The sequence below is a fragment of the Cydia strobilella genome, chromosome 13, assembly GCF_947568885.1.
Source record: "Cydia strobilella chromosome 13, ilCydStro3.1, whole genome shotgun sequence".
Classification (NCBI taxonomy): Eukaryota; Metazoa; Arthropoda; class Insecta; order Lepidoptera; family Tortricidae; genus Cydia; species Cydia strobilella.
The window spans coordinates 10,372,066-10,389,522 of record NC_086053.1 but is presented as its reverse complement, the minus strand read 5'-3'; the positions used below and the strand labels follow the sequence as shown (position 1 = coordinate 10,389,522).

The 17,457-nt window shown below is 38.3% G+C and overlaps 1 protein-coding gene across 1 annotated transcript in view; it reads left to right on the top strand.

The window, feature by feature from the left end:
* LOC134746913 (uncharacterized) overlaps positions 1-17,457 on the top strand; it is a 30,366-nt gene that overhangs the window by 9,332 nt on the left and 3,577 nt on the right. The gene's annotated exons all lie outside the window — the stretch shown is intronic.

Here is a 17,457-nt window from a genome sequence, read left to right as displayed (position 1 = left end):
AGTAATATTTGCGGATTGCACACCTGACCTGACGCACCTCACACAGTTTAAATACAATACATGTACAGTCGCCATCAGATATATCGGAGCGGCCAAGGTGCTCAAAAATATCTGAACACGTATCTAACGCCTTGACAAGAGGCGTGTTCAGATATTTCTGAACGCCTCGGCCGCTCCGATATATCTGAAGGCGACTGTACCTACACTTGTACAGAATCAAATAAAGACAATTGGATAGAGCCGATAGAGGTAACAACACCCACTATGGATGGAATTCATTCATAAAGTGGGTATGCAATTTTGCAGCTGGGTGTACCTTTCTACCTGTGTCAAGTAAGAAGTTAACGTCTCTGAAATCCGGCGACAATGAAGATGGATTACAATAACAGGAAAAAATATCTACTGTGTTACGATAAAGGAAGTGTGTTAAAGTGTGAAGTACCTAGTTTACTTAAGTGGAGCGAACTGTGTAAAAACAAGTATAAACACTAAGTAGGTACCTAGTACCTACTCGGTGTGCGAGTTCGCGGTTAGCAAATTTTTTACAACATGTTACAATACCATGGCCACGGCCACAAGTTTGTTGTGTTGCAATGCAATACGGAATCCCGCGAGCTATCTGCTCCACCATTCCGAATGCTACATGCCAGTGCGTATTACGTTTTTAGTGCTTATCAAGAGCAAGCGAGTCAGACACTAGGCTGAAATAGAATAACTGCGACCTCAATAACCGTTAAAAGTACCTATATATAGTTACGTGAACTGAGTTTCCAGTGCGTTAAGAGTCCCCGGGAAGCTCGGCTGAACTTCACCTTCCCATACAAGCGGAGTTTCGTTCTCATTTTAAAACTACGTGTTGGATTGTAACGAAACTGCATGTGAGGTATTTATACCTAGGTCTGTAATTAGTTTATATATAGCTCCATAACGTTTATATAAAACAAACGAAATAGAGCAAAAACAAGTTTTGTATAAAAAACTTAATTCGCTGTATTTTTTTTACTATGGTATCTGAAGCTATATAAACTAATTACAGACCTAGATATATCTTATTGTAAGTACAAAGTTTCAGAGTTGGTTTCGTTTCGGCAAGCTATTGGAATATCAGCCAACCCGTTGTTTTGCACCGCGGCCGAGCGTCGCGAAGTCGCGAGCGTCGCGACCGCGACGTTCAGTTCAGTAGCAACGTGGATTTCGCACTGTGCGAACGTACGCGGCCGAAGTGAACAATAACTTCTCTTGTTGTCATCGTCAAAATTTACTTCTAAACTAAACGTATTGAATTAAGTTACATTCAAATATTTATTCTGATTGTTCTAGTCAGAACAATGCTATAAGTTTCGCCGTTTTAGTTCAGTTTTGTTTGCCCACGCGCGTTTCGAGTGTTTACAAAGTTTGTTTGATTTGGTGGCAAGTTAAAAGGTACGTAGGTATTTAACAGTGCGTGTGTTTGTGCCCGTGAACTTGTGGATTCTGTGCTGAATTGACTGAAATAAATCTTCTGCTGCCAGCTAGGTGAGGCCACTATGTTATTACAAAATTTGTACTCATTTAGATAACTGCGCATGATAAGCGAAAATATTTGGATAAGGGTGGTACCTACCTCACTCTCTTATTAAGCAAAATTTGAGACGCAATACACATTGGACAAAGAAACTGGATAGGTCCTAACGCTAACGCTGCATCTTACGTAAGCGAACAACTCGCGAACGCGAAGCGAAGCGAAGCGGCGCGGCGGGCCCACGGCGTTCGCGTTCGCAACGAGATCGCCCACGTAGGACACTTCTATAGGTATCAAAGGATTGATTTACCCCGCGCCGCATCGCTTCGCTTCGCGTTGGCGTGTTGTTCGCCTACGTAGTACGCTGCGTAAGCTACATGTGGTTGAACCGAAAACGTGACGTTTTATTTGGAGGATAACAATTGAAACTGCGACTTCGCTTACCTACTCATGACCCCATTGTTTATCTTCATGTTTGTTTATCTATTTATACTTACCTATTAAGTAATTTCGATGTATTGTATGCATTAACTAAATAATGTTGTAGGACTTGTAGGTAGGTACCTACGCGTAGAAGTGAATTGCTCACGAATTGTTTTTTGTGCAGTCAATAAGGCCAATAAGTATTAGGTTATTAAAAATCCCGCTTGGGATCGTTTCCTCATATCATTGGGAACATTCCCAGAACAGCACGTTACCTAAGCCTACGTTACCTACTATGTACTCCTTCCTACATTAAAAGTAGTACAACTAATCTTCCATTCTTGTAGTGTGCTGTGTGTAGGTAGACTAGGTAAGTACTAGACTAGACTAGAGGTAGCACGAGGTAAGTACAGTCAGCATCCAAAGTAGCGGATCAAACAAGGTGTCATTCTGTAACTCTATATGTAGAGCAATTAAAACTGAAATAGTTATTTGTGCACCAAGAGAGGAAAGTTGGTTTTTCTTGCGAGTGTTTATTTTGAGTCCCGAGAAACCGAAACATTTTATAATTGAATCACGAGCGAGTCTAAGTTAGAATCTTGAGCGTAGCGAGGGACTCAAAAACACGAGATGTAAAATAACTGCTCTCGTGTTGCACACATAATTTTTGACCTCAGTAGTGAGAACATATTAAAGGTTAAAATGTATTTCGAATTACACAGAATAATTCAGAGAAAAAAATATTGTAATCAAAGTATAAAGTGGCAGTTCATTGCCTTCACTAAATTAAAAAGCTACTTTGTTTCACTCCCTGGAGTGAGGAGAGTCGCACTTTCCTCACTCCAGGGAGTGACGAAAATAGGCTTGTTCGAGCTGCTGAGGTGAAAAATATATAGGTACTTTTGAACGTAAATCTTAGAGATATACTCGTACATATCTATAATTGGAAAAGTTATCCGAAATATCAGATACTTTTGGCGCGTTGTTTCATCTATGTATGTACTACCTATGCACGCTATTCGGTCAATTGGGTATTCCACAAATTTTTATTAATGGTATCAGTCGATCAGGATTGTTTTGAGGATCAAATGTCTGTATGGGAACCATTGTCTTAAAGCAATACAAAAGTCACAAATGATGGTCAAATTCTCTCACCCGCACTTTACTGACGAAACGCTTATAACAAATTGGCATTACATCGTGACGTCAGCATGTAACGTCGCTATTGCTTAGAAGCCGTGGAAAACAAGGAAATTGCGATTTTGTCTGTGAAATATTGCGTTTATGTATATTGATTGTTGCTATACAATATTTTTATAATAAAATGTAAGGAATCGAATGGTACCATTTTTTTTTCCTATTTGGAAGTTAATTTATTTTTTGAAACTGAGGTCTTGTACGTTGTGTTATTTCGATTGGCTTGGCGTTTTCTATCAACGCCTGTCATCTTGGCTAGGACCTCTGGAGATAAACACCTAAGTACCTTTATACCATACCCCCAACATGGCAGAAATGGGAACTTGCGTGGGCTTCTAATCTCGATACCTTGGCACCTGCCTCCCTACTTTTCTTGTTTACAATAGGTAGTTATCCACTCACTTGTAGGTACGAATTAAGAACTATGGGAACTTACGTAGAGCTGTAGGAAAGTCGTAGGTATACATGATGATAGTGGTTCAATGCCAAGGTTCAAGTTATTTACCTAATGCACTGATGTTATAAAGTATATATACCTATTTAAATCTAAATGTCTGCAAATAGCTTTGAGTTTAAGGCCAGAGCACATCGGCTGCGTGTGCATAGACGTGCACATGCGATTTTGGAGCATTGCACGCACACTTTACGCAAGCGGTGTGCCGTCTCGTTTAAGGATCTTTATATTTCAACGCACACGTGCACGTACGCACACGCATCCGGTGTGAAAGGGCCTTTATAATTGGGCAAAACTGCTTTCTATTATTCAACAACGACGGGACTTAATCGCGTAAAATAAGTTTTAAATTTACCTCCGACGTTTCGAGGACGGCGTTGTCCCCGTGGTCTCGGAGAAGACTGGCTAAAGTTAAATCAGTGTTTTGCAAAACTGCTTTCGTATTCTGTCTAGCTGTTCTCTACATGTGACATTTATCAACTGACTCTCGTGACATTATGTGAGCAGGTCCATATTTTTTTGGGGATTTCGTTTTTGCATTTTTTTCAAGGTCGCGCGGTCTACAGCTCTGAGCTCCCAGAGCCACTATAGTAGCTTGTTAGGGTTCGTCCGTAGGGTTTGTAATGACTAGGTATAATAACAAAAATCCCAACATTCGCAACTACTGTTGTGTGGCTTTCTTTAAGTTTTAAGTAAAACCTTGCACACTGAAGTGAGTGCATAAATTGCATAACTAGCTAATATATTGTTATTCTGATTCAATACTACCTATGAGGGTACCGTCCTAAAAGTTATTGAATTATTTATGTACTTACGCATCTTGACGACCGGTCTGGCCTAGTGGGTAGTGACCCTGCCTGTGAAGCCGATGGTCCTGGGTTCGAATCCCGGTAAGGGCATTTATTTGTGTGATGAGCACAGATATTTGTTCCTGAGTCTTGGGTGTTTTCTATGTATTTATGTATTTGTATATTATATATATCGTTGTCTAAGTACCCACAACACAAGCCTTCTTGAGCTTACTGTCGGACTTAGTCAATCTGTGTAAGAATGTCCTATAATATTTATTTATTTATTATTTATTTATTTACGCATAAAAATAGAGAACGAGCAAAGCAAGTTATAGGATTCTTGGAATAATTAAAAAGAAGGTAGAGCTTCTTTTTATTTTTATATCTTAGCTTATTTTTATAAACAAAACTCAAGTGTTTCCTGATCCAAATGGCGTTTTATTCATTTATGAAATTCCTGGAAGGCTAATGAATGTTAAATGGGAGGCTAGTATTATTATTTGCCTTTTTTAATTAATGAAGAAACTTTAGCCTATTAACGTATTGGAGAGCTACACCCCGTGTAGCTATTTTATTGTCAATTGAATTATTATTATTTTTCCAATGTTTATAATGTACCTACCAAATTTTAGTTGTATATATTTCTGACATACCTACTGTACCTATATAATAATGTAAATTACAATGTATGATCAATACAAATAAAGAATATGAATATGATAGAGGATTTTTGTGTAAGATGTTTCAATATCCCGATACAAATACTTAATGAAATCATAACTTAAAATTTTGGTTATTTTTGTTAGAAACACCTAACTTTAACGTTAGAATATATACCTACTAGGTACAGTCAGTAACGAAAACTAACTACGACTTTAGAGTCGCGTTGGCGCTGCGCGAAGCGAAGCGGCGCGGTGCGGCGCGGCGGGCCCACAGCGTTCGCGTTCGCAACTAGATCGCCCACGTAGGACACTTCTATAGGCATCAAAGGATTGATTCATCCCGCGCCGCATCGCTTCGCTTCGCGTTTATGTGTTATTCGCCTACGTATGTAGTACGCTGCTTAACGCAATTAAAATATCTTGACAGAGTAACAAACATGTATTTAACAATAATGGTGTAGCAAAATTGTGGTTATTTCTTACTTATCATACATCAACATTATCAAAATAACGTATAGTTTACTTAGGTACAGTCCGTACAGTCGAAGGCAAAAATATCGATCCAGATAAATGGCTCAAAAATATGTGAACACCACTTTATTGTCTAAGTCTAACCTTGGGAATGTATGTATTTACTGTACATACTATTCAAATTCATAGTATTAAAAATCAACCCTTTTACTCATGCCTTTTTTTATTCCATAGGAAAACTTTCGATTTCGGTTACTATGTAAACGGTATAACTTAGAAACTCCACATTTCACCTTACAGGTGCTTATTGTGCTTGCATTATTAAAATATATATTGTGATCATATCAAGACGGCCTTTCCTTTCCTCGCCCATCTATATCTGAACCAGTCACTCGACCTCCGCTGAACATCTTATACGGAGTTACATATATTTTTGCAACTAGTACTAGTAGTGCGGGACTAGGTCGGTATGTGTAAGATTGTCCTATAAAATTTATTTATTTATTAGATGCAATGCTGCAAAACTGCTTCGTAATGTATTAAGCATGAACATTTTGCAATATCGGAACTGTTCTCAGTTGATAGCACGGACGAAGCGGGACATTTGGAAACGGGTTTCAAAAAACTTGTTTATTGTGTTCTTTTCTCTCATTCGGAGAGATAACTTACTACGGCTCACGTGGGTTGATCGCGTGAGTGTTAACATAATAATTAATTAATAATTCCGACTAAAAATTTTTTTAAACTATTTACATACAAGATATATACAGTGGTACGCGTAAACGAAATTAATAACTATTAGCTTAAATCTAAAATAGGTCCTTGAGGCATTGTACCTAGGATGCTGGCGGCATTTCCTCGCGGTATCGCAATGCTGATACGTTGTGCGAGGAAGCCGCCAGCTCTTCGGTCACCAGTTACGTCAACCAGACGCTCGCGATTTCTGCAAACAACTTGTGCGTGCTGGGGCTCCATGAACCCAGAGTTTCAACTCCAAATGGAACGAAATGATACTCTCTACCGAGGCTCTTATATTTACTAAAATTGGGGCCTACCTGGAAATCTCGTATACCTAGAGAAAACTTAATACCTATTAGGGTAATCAATTTTGTCCCCGATCCCAGATTAAAATAATATCAGGTCTAATTCTGGTGTTTTATTCTAGCGATTACCACCGCCCATGGACATAGACACCCGGCGGTGGTAATCGCTTACCATCAGGCGATCCGCGCGTCTGTTCGTTTGCCTATATCATAAAAAATATATATAGGTACATAGGTAGTTACAGTTACAAGAAAATAGGTAAAAAAACATTTTAAGAAGTAAAGGATGACTCACGCTAGGCCGGGCTCGGGGGCCGAGGCGTCCGAGCGTCCGACACGTCATTTTCCATGACGGCTGATCGGCGATCACGTGGTGCTTCCCATAGAAAACGAAGCGCCGGAAGCCGGTCTAGCGTGAGTCATCTTTATCTCTGTTAGCCCCATAGAAAAGAATACATAGTCGTTTTATCCCTATAGGAATAAATTTAGAGACTATAAGAAATAGTGTTTAGACAAGCAGCCAATCATGTTCCCGATATTTACGTATTCTATACTACATATCATCTACTGTTCTCCGCGGCGCTATTTCGATCGGCAGCGCGCTTATTTTAGTGTTCGACAAATATAATCGGTTGACGATTACAGCATGTGCTGCATGTGCCGTAGTCGTGGTCCGTTTTGGGTCGTCGTTCCTATCGCTTGCCTAGTACAGGGATCGGCAAATTTTTGAAAATAAGAGCCAACCGAAAATCGTTGATCAATCAATCGTCAATTTTAGAAATCTCAGAGCAACAAGATTTCAGTGGTCTAATACCTTCTGTATTAATTTTTTGGCTGCCTTGAAGAGACGCAACCTGTAAGTCCAAAAAACCGTATGCTTTATCTAGTATTAAAACCCACTATGGGTTTTACGGACCACTATAAGAGCGCTCTTCAATTATGCATTGTTACAAATCTGACGATGCGAGGGATGACGCACGCCAATGGTCTCACAAAATAGGCTGACGAAGACTGTGTGAAGTGTAGGAGAAAAAGTCGGAAAGCGGACCCTGTTCCTTTAGCAGCAGCTGAGAACGCAACTATTCCCGGACTAGTTCTAATTCAAATATTTCAAATAGTAATTGCTTGTTATAAAACGGTTATGGATCTATGAACCGTTTCATAACATGTTCAGTTCAGTTCAGTTCATTTATTTTGTTAAACATACAAATGAACCTACGGGATAAATGGTAAGGTTAAGGTTAAGGATCCCGAAAATATAGCTAAATGTATTTCCATTCGGCAGGACCAGATGGGAATTTTGCCGCCTGTGTTGTGTTACGTTGTTTTATTATTCAGTGTTGATTTTCTTAGAGTTCGGGATATAATATCACCAATACCAATTTACTGTTAGCAATTTATAATGCGCAGTATTTGTAAGAAATAGTCGTCATAGTGAAATAAAAGTATGAGTGTGAGTAGGTAAAATATACATTGTTATTTTTTCTTAGTATTTTCTTACTTCTTGCCTACTACTACTACTACTACGGATACCACGGGTAAAACAGTACATATTGTGCTACTTTATCGCCACTCGTCGTTGGGAATTTCCTACTCTTTCTACCTTTCCTACTTGTAGCGTTATTGTACTATTAAAATATATACTATTCCCTCCTGTCCTCGGTGGGCACAAATGGAAAGGAATCATTCCCCTCTGTTCTCGCCCTGCCTACCTATCCGTAACGGGGACAGAGGGGGAATATTGGAAATACACTACCAACGCTCGCGCAGCGAATCTGAACACGCCCAGTTTTAATTACTGTTGTTTATTATCAACAAAGAACGTACAACGATAGATAATTGACTGTGTTTCTTGGCAGTCGGATAATAATTAAGGCTTTTGTAAATCCTTGACTCGGAGACGTATTTGTTTACGTACTTAAATATTTGATGTTTGTCGTAAACTTCTCGATCTTTTGTCAATTCAATCGTCTTTTAAGGTGTAATTTGATACTGTGTTTATGCAAGCAAGATATCGCTCTTTGAAACAATAACAAGCCATCTGGTAAGGCAATAAACAGGTATGTAAGGTATATTTAGTTGTTTCTTATTGCTTTATTTCGTCGTTACAAGAATTTGGCCTAAATAATCTGATCTCGATTTGCATGAGGGCACATATTCTTTAGAATTTTTATATTATTTCCACTAAAAATCACGAGCTCTTTCGATCCTAATACGAGAAAAAAAATGACCCAAAAATGTCATACATGTTTTATTTGCTCGCTTTATTCCAGTCATAAAAGGTTGTATGGCCAAATGAACCCAAAAAATTGGTCTTTTTCTTCTTAAGGCAGAAAGAGCTCGTGATTCCGAGTAGAAATAAGTAATATGAAAAAATTGGGTACAACTTTACATAGATGCCAATCAGTAATGTTCACAATTTAATTTGACATACTTACTGTACATTACTCGCAAAAGCATCTCACTTGTACCACCACAGAAGTAAAAGCTTCTCCAGATGGCTGGTGTCCAGGACTGCTACACGTCGGCCCGTGGCTCAACTGGCAGTCTTGGCAACTTTGCCAAGGCCATCTATGCTGCCATTGCCAAGACCTACGCGTAAATCATCCCTGACTTGTGGAGGGATATTCCTTTGACCAAGTCCCCCTACTTGGAGTTCAAAGCCTAAACTATTCAAGGATGGAATAGAATAATAAAACATTCTGAAGTAAAGTGTGTATCTAGAAAGAGTAGAAAGTCTAGAACGGAGGAAAAATGTCAAATTTATATCAAATCAAGATCAGTCAGATTCGTTGGATAAATCGAATGATAAGCGATAGGACAAGAGCTCATTTTCTTTGATTACAAAAATTACGATTTGCAACAACTCGCGTGACTTTCTGATAAGATTATCTGATTACCTACTTTCCGACTTCGTGTAGTTTATGGCTCTTCTACAGGATGGCCCACTAAGATCCTAAGATCGGCCAGCATGTAGAGGGGGTAGTTGTGTCAGATGGCTTATGGCGCGGCGGGATGGCGATGGGATGGCCACGGTGTCGGTTTTTCATCCGCTCATCAAAGGCAGTGGGCCAGCGATGGTGCGTACGCACCTGCAGTACGTGGCCCAACCATCGCATGACCATCTCGCTGGTCCAGCGCTGAGCCATCGTGCCTCTACGCACGAACGCCACTACACATTGGCGACCTTCAGTTACGATCTATTCGTTTTCTTTGATGTGCGGACGACGGACAGCATGAATATCAGTAGAAAAATAGATTTTTCAGAAAAAATGTTACCAACATGTATTGTAACTCTGCAATCTATAGTGTTATAATTATCTTATCTCGAAATGGGTTTAGATAACTAATTCGATTAAATTAATGGATGGGATTCAGGTGCGCTTTACTCGTAATGTGGAACAGACAGTTTGAGTACCGTAAGAGTTGGTTGCTGTTTTTAACCTAACAACGTTATCTTAATGGAGGCTTAACGGATTTAATTGAATCAGGAAATGCTTGATAAAGTTGTTTTATGTTTAGCATATTGACAGTTTTATATATGTCGAGAAAAGTCTGTAACGCGTCTAGTGGTTTATTTATTTAGCCTAAAACAAGCTAAATACTAAAACATAGTCTTAAAATTACTTTGATTCTTGATAAGTTTTGTATCACCCAAAATTTTCAATTAGTATCAAATGTTCCACCATATTAAACGAATATATTATACGTATCCGCCTGAAATGCAGCTTGAGATGACATAGACATCCTGATAAGTTGATTTACTACAGCAAAATTAAACGAACCAGTACCAGTTTTAAGTTATTAAAACTGGTAAGGTTCAAATTGCGCGCGAAAAGCTAAAGCGACGCAAGGAGCAAAACAAATGTTTTTAAAACCATCCGAACTTAGACAAAGCTGCTGCAGTGACTATCCGAATTCCGAATGCAAACTTTGAAAAGAGAAAATGATATAGTTTACGAAGTTTGAAATTCCTAGCTTAAAATAAAACTTGAACCCCATACAAACTCATCCCCTTCTTAGGGGTAGAATTTCTCAAAATCGCTTTTTATCTCTTGTACACTTTATAAATGCAAACTGGTGTGCAAATGTCAACTTTCTATCTTTTGTAGTTTCGGCTCTGCGTTGATGAATCAGTCATTTACCTATATATACATATATAGATTTATATATGTATATTACATAGAAGATAAAGGCCAAAGACCGTACAACCGGCAAGTACCAACATGCAAAAGACATAAACACCGGCGTCTGTGGCTAGTGGAACGAAGGTAATAACCACTCGGCCGCAATGGGTGTCATATAACCGTAGGGTTACCATGAGTTACCAGATACAATCCATAAGTCCCATGTTTCTGACTAAATCCCCGATTTTTCATTGGGGATACAGACAGAAACTAATAGTCTTTAAGTTGTTTTTTGTACAGTCGGCCACAAAATTCATTGACAATTTTGTTTCCTTTTTAGGGTTCCGTACCCAAAGGGTAAAAACGGGACCCTATTACTAAGACCGCTGTCCGTCTGTCCGTCTTTCACCAGGCTGTATCTACCGTGAACCGTGATAGCTAGACAGTTGAAATTTTCACAGATGATGTATTTCTGTTGCCGCTATAACAACAAATACTAAAAAGTACGGAACCCTCGGTGCGCAAGTCTGATTCGCACTTGGCCGGTTTTTTTTATTTTGTAATTTAAGTTACATATTAAATTTAATATCATATTTTTCATCCTTTGACAAATCTTGCTAATCTAATTTTAAATACTGATGAGGTTTAAATTAGTCAAAATATGTTGCAGATGCGCTTTTTGCACTTTGAATTATAGCAGCCGTGCAGACGGATGGTATACCTTAACTTAGAAATGATAAGTTTCTCTGAGTTTCTCCAACTAATGCAAGAGTGATAGAGACGAAGATAGGATAGGACAAACTTGTCAAACGAAGTTTGTCGTAGGCATATTATGTTCCATGGTGCATATGACATTATGCTGTTTATACATAACTTGGATGGTTTTCAAATTAAGTCCTTTTCAGGTATTCCTGAAAACGCGATAAAAGTTCTGATATATCGAGAAAAATTGTTACTTCTGATAACCCTTCCTTGCGTCCAGCTTAATATCCCTCGAACGAGCGACAACGCCTAGCTTCGAGATAATAAAATCTCCTTTGTTACTTAAGGCACTGCCCAATGTTATTACCTACGGCATAAAAATAACCGTTTATGGCGGAATATGATATTCAGTTAGATCAGTTTATACCTACTTATGTAAGGAAGTTCTTGTAAATCGTTCATTTCTCCAAAGAGGATATAATAGGATAGAGCGGTACTGTCATGGTAAATTTTGTAACCACAGAAAATTCACTGCCATCTATCGACACACTTTAAAACTAAAAATGAAGATTTATAAAAACACGGTGAAACGTATTTGAATATGGATAAATGACTTTTTTTATTTGAATTAATTGTTTTTATATGATTTTGACCCATGTTCTTTCACTGATACGCGTTAAAATTGGTAAATAACAAACAAAACCGTCAACGCCCTCTATACGAGAGTAGGCCAAAGGTAGTGGCGCCATCTGATCGAGAATCAAATTTTCGTGATTTTCGAGGCACGTTTTTTCCTTAGACTGTATCCATCTATTACGGAGTTATATCTATCTTTGATTTCTCTATTTCAATTGATTAACAGCTATAAAAAGGTTTTTAAAAGAACATCCAGGTAGTCCTTCCGGTCTTTCGCATAGCAGAGCTGTTATCGCAATTATTAAATTTGGGTAGTAGAAAACTATAATAATAGATTAATGAACAGCGTTTAACATTCAAATCCGTCTAAGATAAACCTTAAATGTCTAAAAACTCTTCGGTTCATTCTTATCCGTACGTACCCGTATCCGTACAAAGCAATGCAAAATTATGAAGTTTATTGAAAGTTCGGTTTTTAAATGACTTTTTATGGCAAAGCATGAATTGCAAAATTTGCATTAATATAAATCACCATCCATATGCATTCAGTCAGTCAACTGATTGACAATTAGTCTGATTTTATTATTTTTCGGGAGACCCATTACCACAGTATTACAATTTATTCTTCCCTATATATAATACTGTAATACTGAAATATTGTAATACTGTGCCATTACCTTCCATAGGTATTTGACATTATTCTTAGTGGCAAAGGTTAGCCTTTGCTTAAAACATTATTCTCGTAACTGAATGAGGTATTAACATTTTAAAACTTTTTCCGACACAACAACGACGCATGGTTAAAAAAATGGAATGCAAATCGGGATGATCGCAAAGTTGTTTTAATTTATCTACCTGCCCTTATTAACGACGATCCGATACGAATCCAATTAGCCTTGGTCGCAGTCGCAGGTAAGGAAACTGAATAAATTCGCGATTGACCCGTTTTACATACAATCATTAGGTATTTAAATTTAAAATGCGAAATTTAAAATGTTCAATTGCAATAAGCTGAAGATTCGATTCCGGCCTCGGCCACTGGTGGGCTTAGTTTCTTTAAGACTTTCATTGTTTTTAGTTTATAATTTTATTGTAATTAATCATAACCTTTTCTTGAATACACAGTAGAAAAATATCTACTTACATTTCTGTGTTGTAAATACCTAATGTTTCCGTCTGTCTGTTGATATTTTTAATTGTTGTAAGTCATAAAATATGAGCAAGAAGTTACAATTTTATCGAATTTATTTTTTGTGTTCAGCCAGAGTTAAAATAGAGTTAATAGTACATACGTAACTAAATAACAGAAATGCCTACAGCAGAATGTGTCTTCGAATTCCATTATTCAACGAAATTTCGTAAGGTTAAATTGGGATGAAAATAAATCTGATTCGGACGCGCGTGAAAGTCTTTCGTGCATGACTGTACAGTAGAAAAACGGTCTTTAGAAACGTTTTTCTTGTTGTTTGGAGGAGATAAATGATTCGTGGAAGTACACTATATATATGTTGGAGTGTGAAAAATGGAGTCAGACCACATACGAAAGCCAATTCTAACTTATATTTCGGTATCAAAATGATTTCATTTTGTTACTTGCGTCTCGCTCACGACAATAAATATTACGAGCTTATTGTACGCGCAAATGATAACAAAATAACATCATTTTTATATCGAAACGTAGGTTCGAATCGAATCGACCTCACAGTCTTTAAGACATAGTATGTGACGTCATGACTTCTAGCGACGGTTGGATTAATGGTCCGCTATAAATAATTAATAAACAAACATATTATTATAAAATATTATATGGTGCCGCGACTAATTTATGACACTCGTACCTACTCAGTGACACGCCAACGTTGTGACAATGTTACATTATCATTATATTCCTCAGTGTGTCTAGAGAGTAATCTCATCCGCCTTATAAACGACGACGGAATACTTAATCGTCTCAGTGCGTGTAAGGGCTTACGAGTGGGTTTTCAGCGCTTGCTCTAAATGGATAGTTGTACGCACCGTCTAGTGGCGGTTTGAGTCCAAAGGTTATAAAACTAAATAAACTCCTTTTGGCTTAGCCTCAGTCGGATAAAAACGTTTATTGTATAGCGGCGTTACTGGCGTATAAACGTTTTATATCTGCATCATAAAAGTTCAGGCTGATCCAGATTGTGATATTGCGATCGTACCCAGGTCACCTCGGTAGTTTCTTGTGTTAACAGCTAAGAATATCACGGAATTATTAGACCGCGTATAACGTGCCGCCAATCGAAACAATGGTGTCTTGTTTGCCTTGCGAATCGCTATTTCTATCTAAAGTATTTTTAAACACAAGCATATAATTTATGATTATTAATAAAGTCGTAAATTCTCGTTATTTCAAATGAAAATACTTGAAGTATAGACAGCTAGTTAACCTCGGCGGTATCATGCTCGCATTTTTATCACTTGTCATGCGTCACTTTCGCACTTGCATACTTGTTAGAACGTGACAGGCATGATGACAGATGATAAAAAACCGACCATCTTAGCCCTACAGTACTGCCGTGTATTTGAGGCCCGTCCCGTATGTAGTAAAAGGAAAGCGGGATTAAGTTAAAACTAGTGATGGGCTGAATGGAGTCTGCCGAATTATTCGGGTCAACTAGGGAACAAATCAAATTATTTTGTGACATATTTTTTGATTTGTGTTTTTTAAGTACTGTTACACTACTATATATAAATTATAAACATCTCTTGTTGTTGTTGTTGTCGGTGGACTTCGTCACTTTTTCTTTAGTGTATGTTATCTATTTCTGTTTATTCAGTTCATTCGGTCCTTCTGTAGTTAAAATATTTATTTCCTGCCAACTACATTGTAATTTATTTCTAAATTTTTATAAAAAGCCCACCGAGCAGGGGAGCACATACTGTTGGGCCTATTCGAAATAAATCCACGATTTTAACATCCCAAAATATATGCCAGGGCCGTGTTGCCAGCACAATACCGGAGGCGGCTTGTTCGTGACACCTTCATTTGAAAAGGGACATGTCTGAGAATCTGTCTGGAACAGTGAGGACTTCTTACGTGAAATAGTTTGTTACAAAAGCGGAGACCGGTGATTTGGTTGCTATTCGTCGCATTCTGTTCAAAACTAACGAGCAGCATTTTATGCGAGCTGTTAAAGAACATGAAGTACATAGGTACCGTAAGGTCGGGGTACTTTAGCCCTTACAAGGTTACTTTGTCCACCCATGAAAACCCATTTATTGAATCAATCTATTCTTAAAAACGACACTAAACGCTTACACAAAATCAGATTAATCACATAATGTCGTTTTGAAGAATGTATCAATTCAATAAAATAGGTTTTCATGGGTGTACAACATTGGAGGGATAAAGTACCCCGACCTTAAAACCCTAATTAAATTGATCTAACGCAATCGGCCTCAAGTTTTATTTACCACTAAAGCCTTTACCACACAATCCCACGTATACACGACCAAAACAGAGTATCAGTAACGCCATTTGCGTCGTCTTTGCTTTAACGAGTTTTATAGGACAAATACAACAAGGGATATTGTTACGCAAAATAATCACTTACAAAGCGATGCAATGATGTATGAAAGACGTAGACTACCCATAATAGACTTTACAAAATAAAACGTTTGAAAACATAAAGTAAGTGCTCTTAAGCCGGCAACCCACTCTCGGTTTTTATTTGTATGAAATTTCGGTTATTAACCGCTTATTAACCGGTTTTTGCATACAATTAAAAACCGGTTTGCATCTCTACTTCGCATTATATAACAGCCAATCTAATCCAGTGTAGTAGATTAAGTTGAAGCGGAGCACTAGGGGTCTTAGTCTTTGTCACTTTAGTGCTTTGATAGTGTTACGGCGATCCGTAATCCATTTATTCTGCACTGTAGCAGCAGAGGAACATTTGGTTTAAAAATGACTTACCTAAGTACTGTTTTTTTTATACAGCTTTTTAGATACTTAGTTACTTACTACTCGCACTCGTTTTAGGTACGACGCGACTCAATCCTTCTAGACTAGAATATTTTACCACTTACACAGTTAGTGTAGATATATGTATATTTATGCAATAAATAGCAATGAAAACGGGTCAGTGTGTATATTTTTAGGGTTCTGTACCCAAAGGGTAAAAACGGAACCGTATTACTAAGACTCCACTGTCTGTCTGTCTGTCTGTTTGTCTGTCACCAGGCTGTATCCCCCATACAACAAACGTGATTTTTTTGCCGTTTTTTGCGTAATAGCACGGTACCCTTCGTGCGTGACGTGAGACCTACTCGCACTTGGCCGGTTTTTTTTTACAACTCAAACTCGACTTGTAGAAATCTACCTTGTTGTAGACAGGATGACTTCATCGATACGATGAGTGGTTAAAATTCGAAAAAATATCATGTACTTAATTGTATTTTGAATCCTAAATATTTAATTCGGAAAAAGAATAGTCTTGAAAAGCTATACAAAAAAATGGACAACGTAGCAAAAAGGTAAAAGTGGAAAAGACCACTCAGACCAATTAAAACGTAATTTGAGTGACACCAACAACTACTACTATGTATACTAGCGATTCTGGCCGATCGCATTTCATATGAAAACTGACTTATCTCAGTTATGATCGCATTCGATTAAAACAAGAACACATCTGGATACCATTTTAGACCTTCTGTATTAAGCATTAGAGTTGAAATTGGAATACGCTTATTGACCGATTTAGTGCATTTTCAATTATAGAGATGTCACGTTGGAATACATTTGGAGTTATTACGAAGCACACGTGCACGTGCATTTGACAGGTGGTTTCGATCGACTGGCTTTCAAAAGGCCGTATTTGATTGCATGAATGCTTTATTGTTTTGTATTGTGCGTACCTATTCAGGCATAATGACTACACTATGGGCCATCATACTGGCCATCTAAGATGGGCCAGCGTGTAGAGAGGGTAGCGGTGTCGGATGGCTTATGGCGCGGCGGGATGGCGATGGGATGACCACGGTGTCGGTTTTTCGTCCGCACATCAAAGGTGAGCCAGCGATGGGGCGTACGCATCTACACGTGGCCCATTTCACAGTGCGTGCTCTCAACCATCGCATGAACCATCTCGCTGGTCCAGCGCTTGGCCATTTTGTAGAGGAGCCATAACCATCGCATGATGGCCATCTCGCGCTGAACCATCGTGTAGAGGAGCCAGAACACATACTTATTTAATCCTATCAGTACAACAGTTAATAGGTTGCTGCATACGGGACAGATTCGGGAATAGAAGGTAATAATTTTAATGGGCGGCTGGCCTAGGCGAGGTAGGTATAGGTATGCAGCAGCAGATGTAGCTAAGCGGACGAAGTTTCGGAAATGATCCGAACACAACTATATATTTTAAGATATTAAGAGCGTGTGTTGTCCATTTTGAACACCTACACCTTGCCGCTTAGCTAGT